At 42.0% G+C, this 21,860-nt stretch overlaps 1 protein-coding gene across 4 annotated transcripts in view; it reads right to left on the bottom strand.

The window, feature by feature from the left end:
* The window catches only part of VGLL4 (vestigial like family member 4), a 166,658-nt gene that overhangs the window by 51,114 nt on the left and 93,684 nt on the right, over window positions 1-21,860 (bottom strand). The window contains exon 1 of one of the 4 annotated variants that reach the window (XM_037728840.1): window positions 4,981-5,070. The exons of the other annotated variants lie outside the window; for them this stretch is intronic. The gene's annotated coding sequence lies outside the window, so the exon portion shown is untranslated. Of the gene's footprint in view, window positions 1-4,980; window positions 5,071-21,860 lie in introns of those variants that run through there. 4 annotated transcript variants of the gene reach the window in all.

Genomic DNA, 21,860 nt, shown 5'->3' with positions numbered 1-21,860 from the left:
AAGAAAAATGCCTAATATATACAAAATTAACTGCTGCAGGTTTTTTTTTTTTTTTCATGGTGGCAGTTCTAATATGTGGATCAAATATATTCCTTCAAATTTCCCTGAAGAAGATAAGCAAAGATTTTGGCCTAAGATTTCATGAGAATCAGCCTGTTTATTTCAATGGCAAAAAAGTTTAACAGAGAGAAAGGAAAAAAGAGAATCACCTCACTTTGTGCTGTGCTACATGATGATTTTGATAAAATATCAAAAGAAAATTCTGCTTGAAAAGTCAAAGTGGAAAGAGGGGACGACAACAGGGAGGAACCATGGAGAATGTAACCCATGGTGTAACCTTGTTATTACCGTATCTCAAAGATTCTATTTCCTATATTTTAATATTGCTAAGACTGAAATTTATCTTACAAATAATTGGCATATATTAACAGCCAAGATTGCTTATTTTTAGTGGGGCATAAAATAATGATTCACACAGAATCTAACTGCAAAGACTTCAAAATAGCAATGGTCTCTTCAATCTCCACTTCTATTTCTTTTTCTTTCTTTCTTTCTTTTTTTTTTTTTTTTTTTTGGAAACAGTCTAGCTCTGTTGCCCAGACTGGAGTGCAGTGGCGAGATCTTGGCACACTACAACCTCCGCCTCCCAAGTTCAAGTGATTCTCCTGCTTCAGCCTCCTGAGTGTAGCTGGGATACAGGCATGCGCTACCATGCCCGGCTAATTTTTTATTTTATTTTTTAGTAGAGATGGGGTTTCACCATGTTGGCCAGGGTAGTCTAGAATTCCTGACCTCAAGTGATTTACCCACCTTTGCCTCCCAAAGTGCTGGGATTACAGGCGTGAGCCACTTTGCCTGGCGTAAACTCCGTTTCTTTACTCATAGAATTAAGTGGTTTGATTAGACCATCTTGACAGCCTACTTCTGGCTCTAATGAACTGCATCTTACATAACAGATTTATCTTCTAAAATTAAGCTTCCTTTACTGCTGATTAATAAACACTTTCCAAACTTTTACAGAACACACTATATACATAGCAGTAGAAAAAGCAGATTCAACAAAGTAATCAACTAACAAAATTTTCTTTTGAGATTAGCTAATTATTGGCATCTCATGATTAAGGGAGAGTTCATTAAAACTCAAGGACTCTTCTAGTTCTCAAAGTTCCAGCTCCATTCATTTATTTGAATACTACAAGAAAGTTGTAGCTGGCTGGAACCTGAGACAAATAAAATCTGGTCCACTCAATGCAGATTTGATTTTCATACAACAGAACAATCAAGGCCATGACCTTCAACACAGAGATTGGGTGAGTGATTGGGTTTCAGGGGGATTAAGGCATTCTCCCAGGGATAAGGCTGCGTTAGCATGGGAACCCAGGTGTCAGCCACACAGTCCCTCACCAACTGTGCCGGCTGATCACCCGGCCAGGGTGTGGGATGCATGGGAGGTGACGGCATGGCTCAGAGCAATTATGCAAAATAATAGTATTTATGGGCGTTTTCTGGAGATTAGACCAACAGCACAGGGTGAAATGACAATGTCTTTATGGAGAAAGAGAGGGTAAACTATTTTCAAATGTATCTTGCTGTAACTTTTTTTTTTCTTTTTTTGAGACAGAGTCTTACTGTCACCCAGGCTGGAGTGCAGCGGCACAATCTCAGCTCACTGTAACCTCCGCGCACCGCCCCCGGTTCAAGTGATTCTCCTGCCTCGGTCTCTCGAGTAGCTGGGATTACAAGCACCTGCCACTGTGACGGCTAATTTTTGCATTTTTAGTAGAGATGGGGTTTCATCATGTTGGCCAGGCTGGTCTTGAAGTCGAACTCCTGACCTCATGATCCATCCAACTCAGCCTCCCAAAGTGCTGGGATTACAGGCATGAGCCACCACGCCCAGCTTTCCTATAACTTTTAAGGACAGATTTCTGAAAAAGATCTCTATACCTTGACCAACAGAGAGTTTAAGTCCACAATTTAAATCTCTGCTGTGTCTAAGGCTTTCTGTTCAGCCCCCCTCCCAGCCCCTTTATCACGTTTGAACCTAAATCAAAGAAGCAAAACCACAGCTCAGACGGCCAAGCCAGCCGTGGTGTGCTGATGTGTCTCCTTCAGGCTGACCACAGCCCATGGCAACCAACTGACATCTTGTCCTGGAGAGAGGGCACCTTGGTAAGAGGATCCTGCTCCCACATTCCATGCCCCTCTCCATCTCACCGTCTCGTCACTATGCAGGGCAGAAGCGCTGGCAGCCAGGGCTTACTCATTTTCTCTCAAATAATAAATACTTCTTTGTCTCACAATCAAGCAGCTGGGGAGAAGAGACTGTGAAGTCAATCTCCTTCAAATCGTTTAACTTGTGGCTAGCCCCCTTCTGGTTCACTTTTTTCTTTTTTTAATAGGAGGCCTGCTGCAACTCAAGCCAGCAGATAAAAGCCTTGACATGCGGTCTGCCCAAGGGCAATGATCGCCTGCAATTCCCCCAGCCCTTGGGTGGCAACACAAAGCACCTCTCACACTATAATGCTCCAGGCAGCCCCAGGCTCAGCTCCAACTGTGCAGAGCCCGACCTGGCCTCCCACCTAGTGGGCTGGGAGGGGCTATGCAGGGTCCACACCCCAGACTGGGCTTGGTGTGAGCAGTTCTACTCTTTTTTTTAGGAGCAAAGATGAGATTGTGTTGAGAGAGTACAGCCTCTATCTTGTACTACTAATAATATAGTTAAGGATAATAAAAGCACAATAAAACTGGTAGAAGTTAAATATGCCTTCTTCACTAGAATTTCAAGGAATCTAAATCATACACACTATACTTTGTAGAAGGCTTCCTGGATCTTACATTAGTGTATTTTATTTTAGAAGCATATTAAAAAATGATCTGTGGCCGGGCGTGGTAGCTCACATCTGTAATCCCAGCACTTTGGGAAGCTGAGGCAGGTGGATCACAAGGTCAAGAGATCAAGACCATCCTGGCCAACATGGTGAAACCCCATCTCTACTAAAAATACAAAACTGAGCTGGGCATAGTGGCTCACGCCTATAGCCCCAGCTACTTGAGAGGCTGAGGCAGAATTGCTTGAATCCGGGAGGCGGAGGTTGCAGTGATCCGAGATCGTGCCACTGCACTCCAGCCTGGCAACAGAGCGAGACTCTTTCTCAAAAAAAAAAAAAAAAAATCTGTTATTCTAATTTTTCCTTAATATAGCCTTGTGAGGGAGGAGGGGAAGAAGAGCTCCCACCTTGCAGCTGAGTAAACTAGTGTTTCAAGAATCAAGGGTTTCTCAAGGTTGCAAAGCTGATTAACAGAAGTACTGGAAGTAGAAATCTGGGCTTTAGGCTCCCCAACTTTCATGAGCTTTCTAGGGGTGCAGGATGCTTTTCACTGGTAGAGGGAAATAAATGGGAGGAAGACAGCTGAGGAGGGAGGAAGGCAGAGAAGAGAGGGGGAGGCCACAGGAGGAAGGGGAGCCCTATTGGCTGAACTATGCCCACCCCCGGAATTAACATGTTAAAGTCCTAAACCTCGGTACCTTAAAGAACATGACTGTATTTGAAGACAGAGACTTTAAAGAGGTAATTTAGGTAAAATGAGGTCATTAATCCAATCTGAGTGTTGTCCCTCTAACAAGAGATCAGCACAAAGACACACTACAGAGGGGCCACCATGCAAGGACATGGGGGAAGAGAAGGCGGCCATCTGCAAGCCAACCAGAGCCTGCCCCAGAATAAGCCCGCTGACTCTTTGATCTCCAACTTCCAGCCTCCAGGACCAATGAGTCAATACATTTCTGTTGTTTATACCACCTAGTCTGTGAAATTTTATTCTGGCAGCTCCAGGAAACTAATCCAGAGAGGAAGGAAGAGAGGACAGGACTGAAACCTGGTTCTGACACCAAGGGTGAACAGCTGCCACCAGCCCGTCTACCTGTCTCACCTAACATAGTGGGACTGATTGAAATGAAAGCAACTGAACGTGCAGATGCTGCTTCCAGACTAGAACCCCCTGGGCACAGGAGGAAACACATGGGCTGACAATGGAAGAGAATGTGTTTCCTGGCTGGGCACTGGGGAAGTGTACAGGTGCATGCTGCACTGCACCCACACACACAAGAGACCAGGGCTCAGCCTGGAAAGTGTGGGTGATGGGATGTCCCCAGAGCCAACTGCAACCTGGCCCTCTGATCGTCTACCATGCAGTAGCCAGAGGATCGTTGACCTCCCAGGAACTCTTCGGCTTGCCTGTAAGTGAGAAGGACTAGGTTTGTGTTCACAAACCAGGCAGGGACCTCCTTTGGAAGGGGAGACAGTGGGTCCAGGGTGGGACCTGCTCCCAGACAGTACTGATGATGCTGGTGCAGGAGGGATGGTGTCTGCTAGCCCCTCTGCTTTTAAATATTAATAGCTGTAACTCTACAGGGGTTGAAAAGAAAAGAGAAAAGAATCCCAAAGAAATTATGTCTCTAATTCTCAACAGCCATTGTTAATACACACTGAAGTGTTTTTTAATAAACTGAAGTTACTCTGAACATCAAAAAGCACTAAAAATTCTTTAAATTAAAAATTGCTATCACATCCGCACATTGTTATTCATTTAATCAGCAAGTTCTATACTGCTTAAAATAATTTTGTTGTCTTCAGGGCTAAGAAGAGTCCCTCCTGTCTCATTTACCCTACTGGATTTAGTTTACAACTGAACCGTATCATGACAGATTATGTAATACTGCAGCCCGGGTGGAATTAACACTGAGTAAGAGGAGGTCAAACTAATGTCTTACATACGTATCATTTCAGCTTGAAGAAAACTCAGGTGTGTAACGTAACACAAACAGCCTGAAGATTAGCAGATCTAGATTTGAGGTTGGGTTTTAGCTTTGTCCATTATAAGTAAGATTCAAAAAGATCAAACACAAAACAAACAAAAAAGATCAAATACTCATTCACTTCTCTGGTTTCCTGATGCAGATTTAGTAATGACACCTACCTTCTATTCTTGGTCCTCCATTCCCTGGACTGTGGCTCTCAGGCAGCCTCAGAGGCTTTTGAGTAAACTAGGGAAGTGCAGTCCCACTTAGGGCATGAGCTCTGCTGTTGCTGTGCTCATGCAGGCTAAGGACTGGCATATGCCTGAATATTACAATAGTTGCCCAAAGGGTCACATGTGCTGACATGGCCCTGACACATCACTGGTGAACCCCAAGGAGACAAAGCCAGCTCAGAACATTTAACACCAAGTGCAGAGGCCTCCTTAATGGAAAAGGCTCTTAAATCCTGGCAGAAATTCTGCACTGTATTTACTTTCAAATCTACTTTTGTAACATTTTACTGTTAATGAGGAGAGTTTGAAAGTAAATTGTTAGCAGATGGTATTGGAATCAGGTACTTTGCAAGGGGCTCAATTTCCTCCCTGGTAGAGCTTATAAATGTTTAGAAGGAGTAGCTGGATAAGGGTAAGCAAAAAAAAAAAGAGGCTTGTTCCAATCTCTTCAGCAGTTGAGCCAAGCCTCCACAGGGACTCTGGTTGCCACGAAACAGAGAGATTAAGCTGGAAACAGTATGACCTCTTCAAAATATAAGTGTTTTGGTAAAAATACTCAAAAAATTTCTGTCTGCAAGCCCGGTGACATGTGACAGGTTAAGCACTGAAGGTCATATGCTAGTATCCGCATTTTCAAAACATTGTTTAATTGGAGGGAATTGTGGAGGGTACGACTTTGCCATAGGCCCCGAAATGGTTGAGTCTTGGAATCAGTCACTGACCATTGGAGGAAGAAAAGAGACACAATCTTGGAAGTGCAAAGAGAGAACGGAAAACTTAACTCTCCCTCTGCTGATCTCCCATAACACTCCAAGCCTCTCAAATGGCACTGCCCATAGGCTGCCTAATGAAGAATTCACCACCTGCTGCTCTTCTCTGTAATACCTCGCACGTGGTCCTGGGTACTGTTCTGGAAGACACGGAGCAGCTCATTCATTTCTATATCCCTGACCACTCTGGCCCAGAGAGAGAAACATAGCAGAAAGTGGACTTTGGAGTCAGAAAAATGTATGATCTTAGCAGTCTCTTCCTCTCTCTTGAGCCTCTATTCAACTTCAGTGAGGGATTTCTATGAGAATCAATGAATTTATAGAAAGGTCCCAGCCCAGAACAGGCAATTTATTTATTGTACTGTTTGTTGGATTCCATCTGTTGGTGCAATTCCCATTCGAAGGATAAGATGGCTGAATAAAGGAAACGTCTAACTGTTGTCCTTGCTACTCATGAGAGGGCCTCTCCACAAATACTGTCAGCACCAACCACTGGAAGGGGTCAGCAGACACAGTGCCCAAGAGCATGGGTCAGTGGGCAGCTCCAGTCTGCTCCACCAGGAGCTGGCTACGTGATCTTGGGGCAGCTGCCTTTCTATGACTGTTTTCACATGTGTGAAAATGGCAACGTGAACCCACACACAGGCTCAGAGTGATGTCAATGATTAAACAAGATACTCGGCACGGTGCTGCCTCCTCCCCACACACACTCTCGACTTACAGGCTTCCTTCCATGCACCTTTTTCTCTCCCTTGAGTGTGTTCAGAAGCCCTCTCTACCAATGCATACTCATCTGCACTTTCAAAACCCAACTTAGTGCCCTTGTCGGCCTCTACCTGGGCTCAGCTGCCTGGAAGCATCCTATGTGACATATACTGCTGGCTCCAACTCAAAAACCACTCATTTCTCAGCAATACCATCGTGTGTGCTACCACCAAATAGGTGACCTTGCTCTCCGCAGTAGGTTCCAGCACGGACCCCAGGAAATAAGATGGTGGTCTGGGAAACCAGTTCAAATTTCTCACTGGCATACAGAGTGCTGAAGGAAGGTTATGTATAGGCCCCCCGATTCTAAATGTGAAATCTCATTATCAGCTCCAAGCCCCCCACAGAGCTGCAGTGGACAGGTAGCTGGAATGGGACACACTCCCCAAGTCAGATGTCTCAGTCAGCCATTCGTGTATCACAGGGAGATTCATTAACTCACTATATTCCTTATTATTGCTAAATATGCCGGTTTCAGAAGTCACAGAATGAATTTTCCAAGAATTAAAGTAAGACGCAAAGCTCAAAGATGTCCCAGTCCTGACACAGTAGAAGCAGCATTAGGGACTTGGGCATAGGCACGCCATTCGAGAGCCTGACAACCCTGCAGAGGGGTAAAGCGAGTAACTCAGAGTCAGCGTCAGGAAACCTTACTGCTGAAAGAGCTAGGTGCCCAAGCAAATCATTTTATTTTTTCCAACTTCTAATTTCAAAACATTTTAAAGCTACCCAAAAAGTTGAATGAGAACAAAAACATCCCATTCTCTTTACCCTGACTCACCTAACATAAGCATTCTTGTCAGTTTGTTTTAGCTACAGGCATACACATTTTCTTGCTATAATTTTTGAAAGTATTAATAAGTGGAAGAAATCTTACTTTACCTATAAATACTTAAGAACAGGGACACTCTCCTTCAGGACCACAATACCATTTTCACACCCAACAAAGGTGAAGTTGACATACTGTCTTATCTAATGTCCAGTCCACATTCCAAACTCCCCAACTGATCTGTTTCTTTTCTGGTGGCAGGCAGGGTTGGGGGAGGACTTGATTAATTAAGGGTCTTATGCTGCTCAGTGAAGTTGTCATGTCTCTTTAATCTCCTTTCATCTAAAGGAATTCTTTTCTCTTTCATGGCATTGATGTTTTTAAATAATACAGACCAATGAGCTGTCCCTACAAATTTTGGAGGCCTGATCATTTCCTTATGATTAGATCTGAGTTAAATCTTTTTGGCAAGAACACTACCCAGGTGACAGTGTGCACTGCACCGTACCGCACCGCACCAGAAGGACCTGGCGCCAGTCCGACCCATCACTGGGGAAGCCGAGACTGCGGTGCACACAGACTACCCCATTATAAACAAGTAACTCCCCCCCCTTATAGTAATAGTTTGGGGGTGTGAATCTTGTCACTGTCACTCAATCCCATACTCATTTTTTTGTTTGTTTGGGTTTTGTTTTTCTATTATTTTTATTTCCCATACTCATTTATTAAGCACCTTTTATTTGCAATTTGAGAGTGCAGAGCTAAGCTGGATTAAACACAGGGTCCCCAAATACAGTTCAGCACAAGTCCAACCGGGGACACATTTTCATACAAAAGACACTGAAGAAAGACAGTACAATCAGGAGTAGCTTAAACTCTGCCTGGAATAAAGCAGGTGCTTAGCAAATGTTTGTTGAATAAGGGACCTGCATAGTTCAGGCAAATAAAAGCTATTAGCTCAAACTGCATCCTTTCAATTCTTCCTTCTCACATCACCTTACCCCTGGGGCAGAAAGAAAGTCTTCCAATGTGGCCACCGCCCCTCCCACCATGAGAGATCAGGGTCCCTGATGGACTGGATTGCTAGAGTAAAGGCTAAACTGTCTCAACCTGGTCAGCCCATCTCACCCTGTCTCTCCAGGCCTACCCACTCTTTTTCTCTTCCCTCCTCCTCCCTCCAGACTCCACTGCTCCTATGGTCTGCCCATGAAGGGAATGCCTCCCACCTTCTCTCCCACCTGCCGGGAACAGTCCCTCACTTTCAGTTCTGGTCTAGAGTGCAAGCCTCACCTTCTTCAAGCTCCTCGGCAAGTTAAGTGTTCTTTGCTCTTCAATGTTTAAAACCATTTACAAGCATCCTGTGTTACGGCTCTTAACCCTATCACCTAACTGTGGTACTATTTACAAACATTTTCTCAAGGCTGGAAGACTTCAGACCACTTCCCAGACCCAGCTCATTCCCTAGGGCCTCTTTTCCTTCCCTAGAGCAGGCTCTAGGGATAAGCCCTGTCCTTGTCCTTTGCTATGTCCTTTCGTAAAAGCTGACACCCAAGCTCTGTTATTGAGACAGCCTTCATCCCAGAATAAGTGGGACTTGTGTCCCTGCCACATCACCCTAGAAACTGACACATGGACACAGAACCCTTATTTAAAAAGCTAATCGTTGGCCGGGCAAGGTGGCTCACACCTATAATCCCAGCACTTTGGGAAGCCGAGGCAGGTGGATCAGGAGGTCATGAGCTCGAGACCAGCCTGGCCAATATGGTGAAACCCTGTCTCTACTAAAAACATAAAAATTAGCCAGGCGTGGTGGCACGTGCCTGTAGTCCCAGTTACTTGGGAGGGTGAGGCAGAAGGATAGCTTGAACCCAGGAGGCGGAAGTTGCAGTGAGCCAAGATCACGCCACTGCACTCCAGCCTGGTTGACAGAGTGAGACTCCGTCTCAAAAAAACAAACAAATAACAACAATAACAACAACAACAAAAAAACGGCAACTGTTGAATCCAGTCCCATCTAAAAAAATGTATATAATTTAGGACTGACAGAAAGAAAATCAAAGGATGTGATTCATTCAAAGGCATTTCTGTGCCTGGGATGTTTGTAGGACTACTCCAGGAACTAAGGAAAGCACACAGATGTTTGAGATCTGGTCTTTGTCCCAAGGAATTTTAGTTTTAGTGGGAGTGATAAGTTATGGAGATAAAGAACTGTAAGGACTGAACATTATAAATGCCAAAATGAATTAAATGCTCCTGGCCATGTGCGGTGGCTCACACCTACAATCCCATCACTTTGGGAGGCCAAAGCAGGTGGATCACAAGGTCAAGAGATCAAGACTAGCCTGGCCAACATGGTGAAACCCCTTCTCTACTAAAAATACAAAAATTAGCTGGGTGTGGTGCCACACACCTGTAGTCCCAGCTACTCGGGAGGCTGAGGCAGGAGAATCACTTGAACCCAGGAAGCAGAGGTTGTAGTGAGCTGAGATCATGCCTCTGCACTCCAGCCTGGCGACAGAGTGAGACTACGGCTCATAAATAAATAAATAAATAAATAAGATGCTCTTGAAATGGGTGAACTGCATGGTATATTATTTGCATCTCAATAAAGATGTTACCAACCAAATATTGAGGACCCCCAAAGAGCTTTTGCTTATGTAGGGTAATCTCCCAACATTTATCATAGTAGGAATTAAAATGGGGAAAGTTTTAAAATATTAATTTGAAATAAAAAAGAGATGCACTCCTTATTTTAAAAAGGAGAGAGATGCCACACACATTTTATCTGAGGAAGACAGTAATTCTAACTCGAATAGGAGTGGGCTTTGAAAAACAGACAGGATTTGGGACACTTGGACTTCATGGGTATGGGCATTCCAGGCAGGAACAATGTGTGAGGCAAGGCAGAGAGCAGGAATGATGCCATCTGTGTGCGAGAGCAATGGGACTAGAACAAAGGGTTTGTTTCTTTAGAGTTAAGGCTGGATAGACAGAGGTGAGTCAGACAATAAAGAGCTCTGAACGCAGGAAAATGGCTGAGACCTGACGAGGCAGGACACTGACAGGGAGCCACTGTACACATTAACACAGCTACGGGGAGGCTTCTAAGAGGGGTGCTCTAACGCACCATGCAGATGGGTGCACATACCTGAGCCAGGGACAGGGCAGGGACGCAAGCGTTAGGTGAGGAAGCTTCAACAAGGTTCCTATCAGTGAGAATGGAGAAGAGGCAGGTCCAAGTGACATTTTAAGAAAAGATCAGAAAGCTGGTATTTCAGCTAGTATTACACATTCACCTGATCCCTCCGAAACAGGCCACCCTCACCTTCTTCCTAATAACTCTCTCAATGCTGATCCTTCCTGCGTATAAACTGAGAAACTATGAGATGAACGAGCCAGGAAGCTACACTTTTCCCCTAGCTTATCAGTATGTAACAGGGAAAAGAAAAAGAGAGTTAGCGGCATAACTCCGTATTTTAAGTTTCACAGGTTGATCTAACAGAGTCTAATTAACCTCCCACATTTACATTTTAATCCCTGTCAGGTGACATTTTTAATATCCTAATAAGATTCCATTTGTATTATTGGAGAAAATTTTCAGTATATTCATTCTCTTTAAACAATTTAGATGTCTGCTGTTTAATGGCAGGGGTTGTGCTTATCCATGATTAATCAACACTCATTCAACAGACATTTCCTAAGGTCTGAGTTGTGAAGAACAAATATCAAACACCTCAAATAATAATGCATACTTACAGAAAGAAAAATCTGAATACTGATTTTTAAAAACTGACTCCAATAAAATCTACCTATATTATACAAACCACAGCGCTTCCAGTTGAAATAAAAGAAAAAAATAAAAATAAATTTTAAAAAGTCTACTTATATTAAAATAAACCAATTCTAAAAAATCATCATCCTTCATTAAATTGGTATCAGGCTAATATACAGATATGGTGGGTTTTTCACAGTATACAGTATATTCTGGAGTACTTTTACAGATAAATTTTACTCAATAATTATAGTTTATGTAAGCTATAATTAAAAGATGTTTGCATTATCCAATAAAAAAACTAAGAGGCTATTAGAACTGAAGTCTCAAAGTATGTGACTATCTTGAGAGAGTATTAAAATATTCATTGGAGAGTTACTGGAGAGTCAAACAGCTAATTTCATACATGGGTAAGAGTAATTAAATATCAAAATATATTTTTTATTTTTTATTTTTTTTTGAGACGGAGTTTCACTCTTGTTACCCAGGCTGGAGTGCAATGGCGCAATCTCAGCTCACTGCAACCTCCGCCTCCTGGGTTCAGGCAATTCTCCTGCCTCAGCCTCCTGAGTAGCTGGGATTACAGGTACGCGCCACCATACCCAGCTAATTTTTTGTATTTTTAGTAGAGACGAGGTTTCACCATGTTGACCATGATGGTCTCAATCTCTTGACCTTGTGATCCACCCACCTCGGCCTCCCAAAGTGCTAGGATTACAGGCGTGAGCCACCGCACCTGGCCAAAATATATTTATTTCTTTAAAAAAAAAAAAAATGGCTTAATAATGGTGCACAGCATAACCAAAGAATAGGTCAATCTGTAAGCTGCTTTTTGAAGGGGGCAGTTGCAGATTTGTTGCCCAGGTTTTAAAGTCACTTGGAAATTGCAAGATCCTTGTATAAAAATTATACGCAATCAAGGACTTTTTGTTTCCTTACCAAGCTCCAAAAAAAAAAAGAGACTCTTAATAATAAAGTAAAAAGTCACAGAATTTAACCTGAAAACAAATATTCCATTAGCATGCAAAATTTAATGTGTTTCCTAAACAAAATCATCCCCATGATGCCGAGGAGTTTTCTACTCAACTCCTGAGTGTGAAGGGGGGTTTTCCCAAATTAACCTAAAATACTGAGGGATGGGGACATTGCTTACTTTTTATTTGTTTCTTTCTATCCTCCCCACCGCTCTCTTTTTAAGTTTACATTACCCAGTGAGCAAATTTTATCAATGAGAGGACAGGAAGGGCTGACTCCCTTTGGTATATTTACTTAAGATATAAAGGCCAATCAACCATTGTGCTCAGAAACGTTGTGGCTGTTTCTGGGCCTACTTCAGATCTCTCCTTAGCTCCAAGTGACTTATTATGAAGCCAAAAAAAGAGGAAAACTGAGCTGATCAAAGGCCAGGCTGTCATTAAGTGAAAATGATGGAAGATGAAAGGCTTGCCTTGCACTTCAAAGGTACAGCTGAGCTTGGGTGAGCTGACGGCAAGCGTTCAGGGATCAGAGAGGCAGGCCGTGGCTTAATGGACTAGATAACATTCCTACAGCCATTCATTTTTATACCAATCACGAAAAATAGAAACATAACGGCAAACATGCATTTAAATGTTTTCCTACTGGATGTAAAGAAGAGTGGGTAACCCAAAATTATAAAGTGGCATACATCACATCTATACTTGCAGAATATAAAATAAATTAATGAGGTCCAAGAACTGTTGAAGAAGTTGGCATCGCTAACCAGTGCAGAATTACATGTTAACAGTTTTTCCTTATGCCCTAAGGTGTGTAATGCAATCAGGCTTAATTCTAAGAGAAGATGGAAGCAGCAGTCTCACTTTCCAGGTGGGCTAATGCACACTTGGTGTGTTGACGCAGAAGGGCAATCAGACTTGAGACTTTGGGGTTAGAGCTGGTCTAGAGCCACCACAGGGCTGGAAGGAAGAGCGGAAAAATCAGGCCGATTGATGATTACACAATATTCCCTTTATTCCACTCTTTCACCCCTGAATGCTGCCCTTCCACCCATACAGAGAACCTCAGGAGACAAAGGCCCATTTAGTCACCGAAGATGTTACATTGTAAGGGGCCTTAAGTCATTAACTCGAATCTCCTTTTTTCCCCGCCTCTGTAGGAACCAACACACTGTGGGAACCAACACACATCTCATCTCCTTCTAAGGCAGACTCCTTAGAATGACTTTTTCACATGGAACAATCTTATCTACACTTCTGGTGGCACTGGAGACTTTTCAGGGACTTGACTGGGTTTTTCCTCCCTATAGTTGTTAGTGACAGCAGCACATGCAAGAGCAGAGAAGGCGAAGAGGAGACAGTGCCGCTTCCTGCAAATCAGTAATCAGGATGTTGGGTAACGCTGAAAAGAGATGCTCTACAAGCTGTATATACGCAAATTCATTCCGTACTCCTATTTACCTGTGAAGGAGGCACTATCATTAGTTTCATTTTCAGGAGGAAAATGATCGCCAAAAGTGGCTCAGCAACTTGCCCAAGGACAGCTGGAGACAGGAAGGTCCGGATTTGCAAACCGAAGTTCTGGCTCCGGGACCACGTCCCCAACTCCTATACCACCCGGAGAGGTTTCACAAGAGTGGATGGTGAAGGGTGAGCAGGAATGTGCTAGTGAACAAAATCCTGCAGGGTCAGCGCAGCCTAGGGGGTAACAGCACAGCACCCCTGAGCCAGTGGGGTGAGGGCAAGGGCGAAAGAGCAGCAAGAGGTGCTGGGGATGGGGTGAGCCTTGGTCATCCAAAGGCAATAGCACCCCAGGGGCCCTCAAGTAAACACTGATCATACGTAAAACCTTTGCTTGCACCTCTTCCAATCAGACCTGCCACCACCAAAACTCTCCTCTATGGACATTCCAGAGCCACCTCTTCTACTGAGCCACAGTAAAGAAAGAGCTGGGGCTTATTTGGCAGACTATTGGGAGCCAATGACAACATTCAAGCTGGACAACAACAAATTCACAACTTCCCCTGGCCATCTCTGTCCTGGGCCCTTGCTGACCACCTCCACCTGGAATTCCAACCCCTCCTTCCCTCTCACCCCCACTCCCCCACTGTCCCCCACTGTATGTGCACAGACATCATTTATTCTCTGTAAAGATCCTCTGAATGTACACATAGGATGTCAGTTTGCTTCTTTTAAGATAGCTAGCACTTCCAGACCGTCAGCTCCTCCAGAAGAGCCCTGCTGGGGTGTACAGGTAGCAACAGTGAATGCCCCTTACCACCAGACACAAAGCCTGACACTCAGATGTTCTCTGAATGACCGACACGTGCCATTAGTAAGGTTTATAATTGAGCTAATACTCTGCACAATATTTTAATGTAAGCAAATGCACACACACAAAGAACTTTGCAAAGAATTGAATGAATGGAGCAACAATAATCTCCACATCGTCTCCAACTTTTATAATAGCTTTATTGACATATAATTCACCCATTAAAGTGTCCGACTAAATGTGTTTATAATCATAAGGTGTGTAACAATCACCATGATCTAATTTTTGGACATTTCTTCACCCTTCACCCCCAAAAGAAACACATACTCATTAGCAGTCACTCTCCATGTTCTCCTCTCTCTAATGCCCAGCAACCACCAACCTACTTTCTGTCTCTATAGACCTGCGAATTCCAGAGTATCTCATAAAAACTCAACCATATAATGATTTGGTATCTTTGGTGTCTGGTTATTTTACTCATAAGGTTTTAAAACTTTATCCATGTTGTAACATGTGTCAGTACTATATTTCTTTACATTGCCAAATAATATTTCATTGTATGGATAGACCACATTTTATGTATCCATTTATCAGTTGATGGACATCTGGTTTGATTCTACTTTTTGGCCATTATAAATAATACTTCTATGGACATTCGTGGACAAATTTTTATAGGGATGTTTTCAATTCTCCAGTATGCACCTAGGAGCAAAATGGCGGGGTCAAATGGTAACTCTAAGTTTAACACTTTGAGCAACTGCCAAACTGTTTCCAAAATAACTACACTATTTTACAGTCCCACCAGCAACACATGAGGCATTCCAATTTCTCCACATCCTCACCAACAATTGTTATTGTCTTTTTTATTTCAACCATCCATAGTAGGTGGATCTCACTGTGGTTTCGATTTTCATTTTCCTAATGCTTTATGATGTTAAACATATTTTTATGCAATTCTTAGCCATTTATCTTCTTTGGAGAATTGTCTATTCAAATCCTTCATCCATTTTTAAATAGGATTACCTGACTTTGTATTATTGAATGGTAAGAGTTTATACACATTCTCAATACAGGTCCCTTCCCAGACACGTGATTTATAAAAATACTCTCCCATTCTGTGAGTACTGTCTTTTCCTTCAAACCTATTATTATAGTTACCTACAGCCTTCAGATGTACCAACAGGAGACCTTTACAGAAACCTAAGGTTCATCTTACCTCTTTTACAAAGCTTATGAATTTGATTACAAATATTCTTCTAAATGCCATTATCTTCCCATCCTGTTTCTTGATAGGCCAGCCTATGCTGAAGCCCCAAGCCATTGCTAAATACCCACCACCTACACCTGGGTAGCAAACTCCTGGATAATAAATAACTGTGGTATTTACCACTGACATTCCGGCACTTCAGAAATTCGAACTGTCTTCCCAATGCTTTATTTTAATGGTTAACGAACAAAAAAGACATACTATTAATAGATGGCAGAACCTAATGTGTGTGTGTTTGGCCAATCTATTTTCTTTAAAGCCATGCTGACAATGACTGTTAAAACTGTTCCCATGCTAGAATGCTCCTCAACTGTTCGGTCTTGACACAAGGTCAATGGGAACTAGAGCAATGAAGAAATAAAGCAAAACTGAAACATTTTAATTTGGGATCTACAAGACTATGTTAACTCTTAGCAAATTAAATGGATGAGTAGTTTGCAGCCACTGACATTTATATTTCATGATTAGTTCTCCAGGACCCTTCTTCTCTCTGTGCCATTAACCTTTAGGGTATAGCTCTTCATCAGTCTCAGTTCAATAATGTTTTCTAGGGATTATAGAATTAGCAATTCCAGTTTTTATGGCATAAGCTCTGTCAAATCAGAGAGACAGATGTGAGCTCATGTAATTGAGAGGCTTCCATCTGTTGGACTGAGAACTGAAGCCTGGAAAGGCTCTTCTATTTCCTTTTGTATGCTTCCTTGCGCTGTTCCAGCTTGGAATGACCCATTTACTTATATACTTGGTATTTCAGGAAATATCTTAAATAGCTGAAGTATCAACCTTTCTTGCCAAAAATGGATGGCTATTCATTGAAGATTCTCAAGTCAGACCTGCTATGGATTCCAATGATGGTGATGGTGATATCACTTCATACATATCCAAATCCTAGTATCAGCAAGAACCACACAAATCAAGTCCCCTCACTAACTTAACAGGTCATCCACTGGGATTACCTCAAGGCTCAGTCCACTGGCTGGAAGGAACAGAAGAGAAAGCCTACGGAATAGAGGCAGCAAAGGATTTTATTTTCAGCAGAGTTAAAATTACGTGTTGTATACTAAAGATAATTACTCATCCTTCAGCATATATACTCAAGGGATTGGTTCCAGGAATCCCACCGATGCCAAAATCTACACATACCCAAGTCTCAAAGTCCACTCTGCAGAGCCTGCGTATAGGAGAAGCTGAACCTCCACACACATGGGTTTCACATCCTGCAATATTTTCCATCCACAATTGGTTAAAAACATCCTGAGTCGAAGTGGGCCCTCAAAGTTCCAAATGGTGTTGTTCAAGGGTCAGCTGTGTATTCTTTCTCTCAGGATTTTCTGTAAGTTGTGAATGCTCAATATTCTACAACTATCTAGGGGTGTGAGGTCTGCCTGTGACAAATGTATTCCTGAAAATTAGAGAGTAAATTAAGTCTGATCATGAGTTAAAGGCTCAACTGAGCTCCTACGTAAAGCAAAAGTGGTTCTCAGTTTAATTTCACCAATCCATGGACATTCTCCTTTTTTTTTTTTTTTTTTGAGTCAGGATCTCAGTCACCTAGGTTGGAGTGCAGTGGTGCCATCATGACCTCCCAGGTTCAAGTGATCCTCCCACCTCACCCTCCCAAGTAGCTGGGACTGCAAGTGCCCACTACCACATCTGGCTAATTTTTTTTTTTTTTGGTAGAGATGGGGTTTCACCATGTTGCCCAGGCTGGTCTCAAACTCCTGAGTCAAATGATCCTCCCACCTCTGTCTTCTGAAGTGCTGGGATTACAGGCGTGAGCCACGACACCCAGCCAGATTTTCCATATTGTTTCTCATCCCGCCACTCCTATTTCACTGTTTAGTACAGTGTGTTCCAAAGTGAGTTCCTGGATGACCTATGTCAGAATCACCTAAAAGACTTATTTCAAATGCATATTCTTGGGTCTGGCTCCAGTCCTAATAAAAAGTTTGCCCAGGGATCCCCAAGATATTTAATTTTAGCATGCCCCAAGGTGGTGTCTCTTCTCATGCCTCTTCCACTTTCACAACTGATCAATGCTAAGATCAGCCAATACCACAGACATTTCTAAGAACATTCAACAGCAATGTGGCATGAGGGAGAACTGATGACGTATCTCAGGGCTCACATTCAGTCAGAAAACGCCTGATGAACAAGTTTCAGAGAGCAAGATCTAGCCCATCCTGGTTACCTCCTGCTAACACTAACGTGTGAAACAGCTCCAGACTAGCTTGAGGAGGCCTCACCTCTATTTGCAAACAATGACATATTTCTCTAACTTTTTAAAATGTTCGCCTCTTTAGAGATCAGGGACTTCGTTAAGTGACCCTCCCATGCCTCAGTTTCCTCACGTGGAAAACAGCTATACTGTCTGCTACCTTCTATTCCTATGAGGCATACATACAGTCATTACTTCCTATTTGTCTTTTGCATGACAAAACAACTCATTCTCCAAAAGCTTTGAATTAGGCCCACAAGATAGTCCTTGATTACCAATCTGTAAATTTCTCAGGTTAGAAAAATGAGAGGGGCAAGGGAGGAAACAAAAAGTAACTTAGGCTTAACTGCACCAGCTAGTCTCAACTTGATCAGAAGCACACTGCTGGCATTCTCTCAGCTAGCTTCTCACAATTACATTTAAAACCACCACAAAGCCACCATGATCCGCTCTGAGACGCCGCCACAGGTAAACAGAGGGATGGAGTAGGAACAGCCCAGCATAACTGACAATGATCTTTAGGGGATCTGCACATCTGCCTTCTCAAACATCTCATTTCACTTCATGAATATTTACAAAATATTTGCAAGAGAAGAAATAAGGCATTGAACATGTCCAGAAAGAATCACATGCTAACTTCTAAAGGTTCCTCTCTCCAAAAATTCAGTAGTGCCAGAGGCTTTTTCTTTTGTCCCAGATTGTTTTTCAACTGCTACTTCATGACAGAATGGATCACTTATAATAACTAGATGTTAGCATTTGTGTCACATAAGTCATCTCTGGCAGTCTACTTCTTTTAAATCCTAAGAGTAGGCTTCCTAAATAGCATTGCTAGCATTTGGCAGTCCATTTTATCTGACTCTATGACAACAAAACTCTAGAACACACAGTTTATAATACATTATGGTTTCAGCTGAATGATTTGGTTCTGAAGTCTTTGAAAGTACAAGTTTGAAAATGCCAAATTTTATCTATATCTGTTATCTATAGCTCCATCTGAAACCAAACAGAAAATGTCACTCAGGTACTAAAAATAAATCATGCTATTGCTCCAGACACGTTAGACCAGAGTGGTTACGACCATGACATTTTTTGCGGGGGTTCAAGAGCAAATTGGCAAACAAAATGGCGTGTTTTTCCCTTGCTTTTTCGTATCTAAAGATCAGCGAAGAAGGCATTGTAGTCTGTTTAACTGCTCAACCCAATCTTTATCCAGGACCTAGTACTGCTTCTTTAAAAACATTTTTTTTTTTTTGGGTAAATAAAATGTGGTATAGCCATACAAGGGATTCAGCAAGAAAAAGGAATGAAGTAAAAAAAAGGCCAAATATTGTATGATTCCTCTTACAGGAAATGTCCAGAATAAGCAGATCTATATAGAGACAGAAAGTAGATTTGTGGCTGCCAGGGACCAGGAGGGAGGAATGGAGAGTGAAAGGGTACAAGGTTTCTTTTGGGAGTGATGAAAATGTTGTCAACGTGGATCATAGTGATGATTCTACAACTCTGTGAATATATTAAATATCATTAAATTGTATACTTTAAACGAACAAATTGCATGATAGATGAATTACATCTTGGCAAAGCTGTTAAAAATAGTAACTTAAAAAAACCTATCATCTTTTAAAAACTTCAGCAGAAACAGAGCCAACATTGGAGAGAGTAAATATGGTGGCTTTTTATCTTTCCAAGAATCTCAATGAGCCTGGGGATTGCAAAAATTAGTCAACCAACTATCACAGCTGCAATGGTAACCAAATACAGAAGCTGAATCAAATACGGAAAGGAAGTTCTTTTGAACCCAAAGACATAACCTTCCCCCACCACCACCACCAAAAAAAAAAAATACACTGGCACGCAAACAGATCATACAAAGTCAACACAAAATGTATACCTGTGTGGGTGGAAATGTATCCAAGTGCCACTCTTTATGTCTTTCATTCTCCTTTTGTTACTTTAAAGATAAGCCCTGAATGGGCAGAACTAAGTTGTTTTGGTTTTTTATCACCACACAAAAGATCTGGCAGAGGGGATGATTTTATTACCTTTGAAGGCAGTACTAAGTATTTGAGGGTACCATGAATATTCCCTGAACAGTGCTGTAAATATACTGTGGTGGCTATGAGCTATGATATTATCCCACCTCTTCAATGAGAATGCAGCATTCATTCTACAGAAAGCCACTTACAGACAAAATAGGTATCGTATCATCCATAAAATGAAGTAAAGAACAGTTGGCTGTGCAGTTTCCTCGCTGAGCTCTATTGAAAGTCAGCCCTCAAAACAAGGGTGTGTAAAACAAACAAACAAAAATACAGTTGGCTGGAACTTCCTAAACAACCAGTTACTCCATGTGATATAAATGGGTTTGCAAAGCTGAACAAAGGAAGACAAAAACTAGGAAGGCAAAGCCAGACTTCCTGGCATGATAACCAAACTGCCTCAGCCGTCTAAAATAAGGACTCTACGATTTCAAATCATGTGCGCGATACAAAGAAGTGCTATCGGTGGAGGATGCACAAGAGATGATAGGCGTCTTGCCCTCAAGTAATTCATGCTTTAGATGGGGTCAATGTGGGCGGGGATGTGGGGGTGGGGAAGGGCAGTGAAAACTGGATTATTTATTCTTTTGGCAAACATGCAAATGAGTGTTATCACTTAAAAGTAGTCATACTAGAATAACCTGAATCTATTCATTCCAAATAAAGTTGCCATTTTCAAACTCCACTTGTGGAACTGGCTTCAGAATGACATAGAAAAAACTAGCTCTTCAATTTTGTGTAGAACTGTCTGGCAAGAGTAAGCACTGTGTTTGTTTCTCTCTAACACTCATACACACATACACACACACACACACACACACACACACACTCACTCTCTCTCTCTCTCTCTCTCTCTCTCCCTCCCTCCCCCTCCCTCTTTTAATTACTGGCCACTGTTTAGAAAACCACCAATGTGGCCAGGTGCAGTGGCACATGCCTCTAATCCCAGCACTTTGAGAGGCCGGGGCGGGCAAATCACAAAGTCAGGAGTTCGAGACCACCCTGGCCAACACGGTGAAACTCCGTCTCTATTAAAAATACAAAAATTAGCTGGGCATGGTGGCAAGCGCCTGTAATCCCAGCTACTTGGGAGGCTGAGGCAGGAGAATCATTTGAACCTGGGAGGCAGAGGTTGCAGTGGGACAAGATGACGCCATTGCACTCCCGCCTGGGTGACAAGAGTAAAACTTTGTCTCAAACAAACAAACAAAAAAAAGAAAACCATCGATGCTCTGAGAATAAGATCATCTCAGTGTTAAGTTAAATGTGTAATTTTCCAAGGTAACTATTTTGAAGACAGGCTTAAACTCTTTACTCATTTAGATAGTAAGTTGTTACATTTGTTTGCTGTTCATCAGTCACATTTTATTTACATTAAAGACAATGAAATACAAGGTGATATAACTGCCAAAGGTAATTATAGACTATAAACTCAACAGAAATTCAAAAGAGGATGATATAAACATATCACATATTGAAAGAGGACAAAGCATCTTGCTGGGCACTGACATTCTAAAAGGTTAAAATACAAAAGTTACTTTAGATAGGAGGAATACATTCTGCAGTTCCAGTTCATAAAAGGATTACTATGGTTAACAGTAAAATATTTTATATTCTAAAATTGCTATATGAGAAGCTTTTGAAGGCCCTCACCACAAATAAAAAGATGGGGTAATGAATACAAGAACTACCCTGACTGGATCACTGTACAACATAAATATGTACTGAAATATCAAATTGTACCCTAGAAATATATACAATCTGTTGACTAAAAAATAATCAAAAAAGTTTAAATGTTTTCCCAAATATTTAAAGTTAATATAAAAGTTAATAAGCATTAAAAATTAATCAATCTCACTGCTAATAACTTTTTTTTTTTTTTTTTTTTTTTTTTTATCAATAACTTTTTTTTTTTTTTTTTTTTTTTTTTTGAGACGGAGTTTCACTCTCGTTACCCCGGCTGGAGTGCAATGGCGC

Source organism: Cebus imitator, unplaced genomic scaffold (genome assembly GCF_001604975.1).
Source record: "Cebus imitator isolate Cc_AM_T3 unplaced genomic scaffold, Cebus_imitator-1.0 Scaffold281, whole genome shotgun sequence".
NCBI classification, from domain to species: Eukaryota; Metazoa; Chordata; class Mammalia; order Primates; family Cebidae; genus Cebus; species Cebus imitator.
Note: the sequence above shows the minus strand (reverse complement) of the source record. Positions and strands in the feature narration are given on the sequence as shown.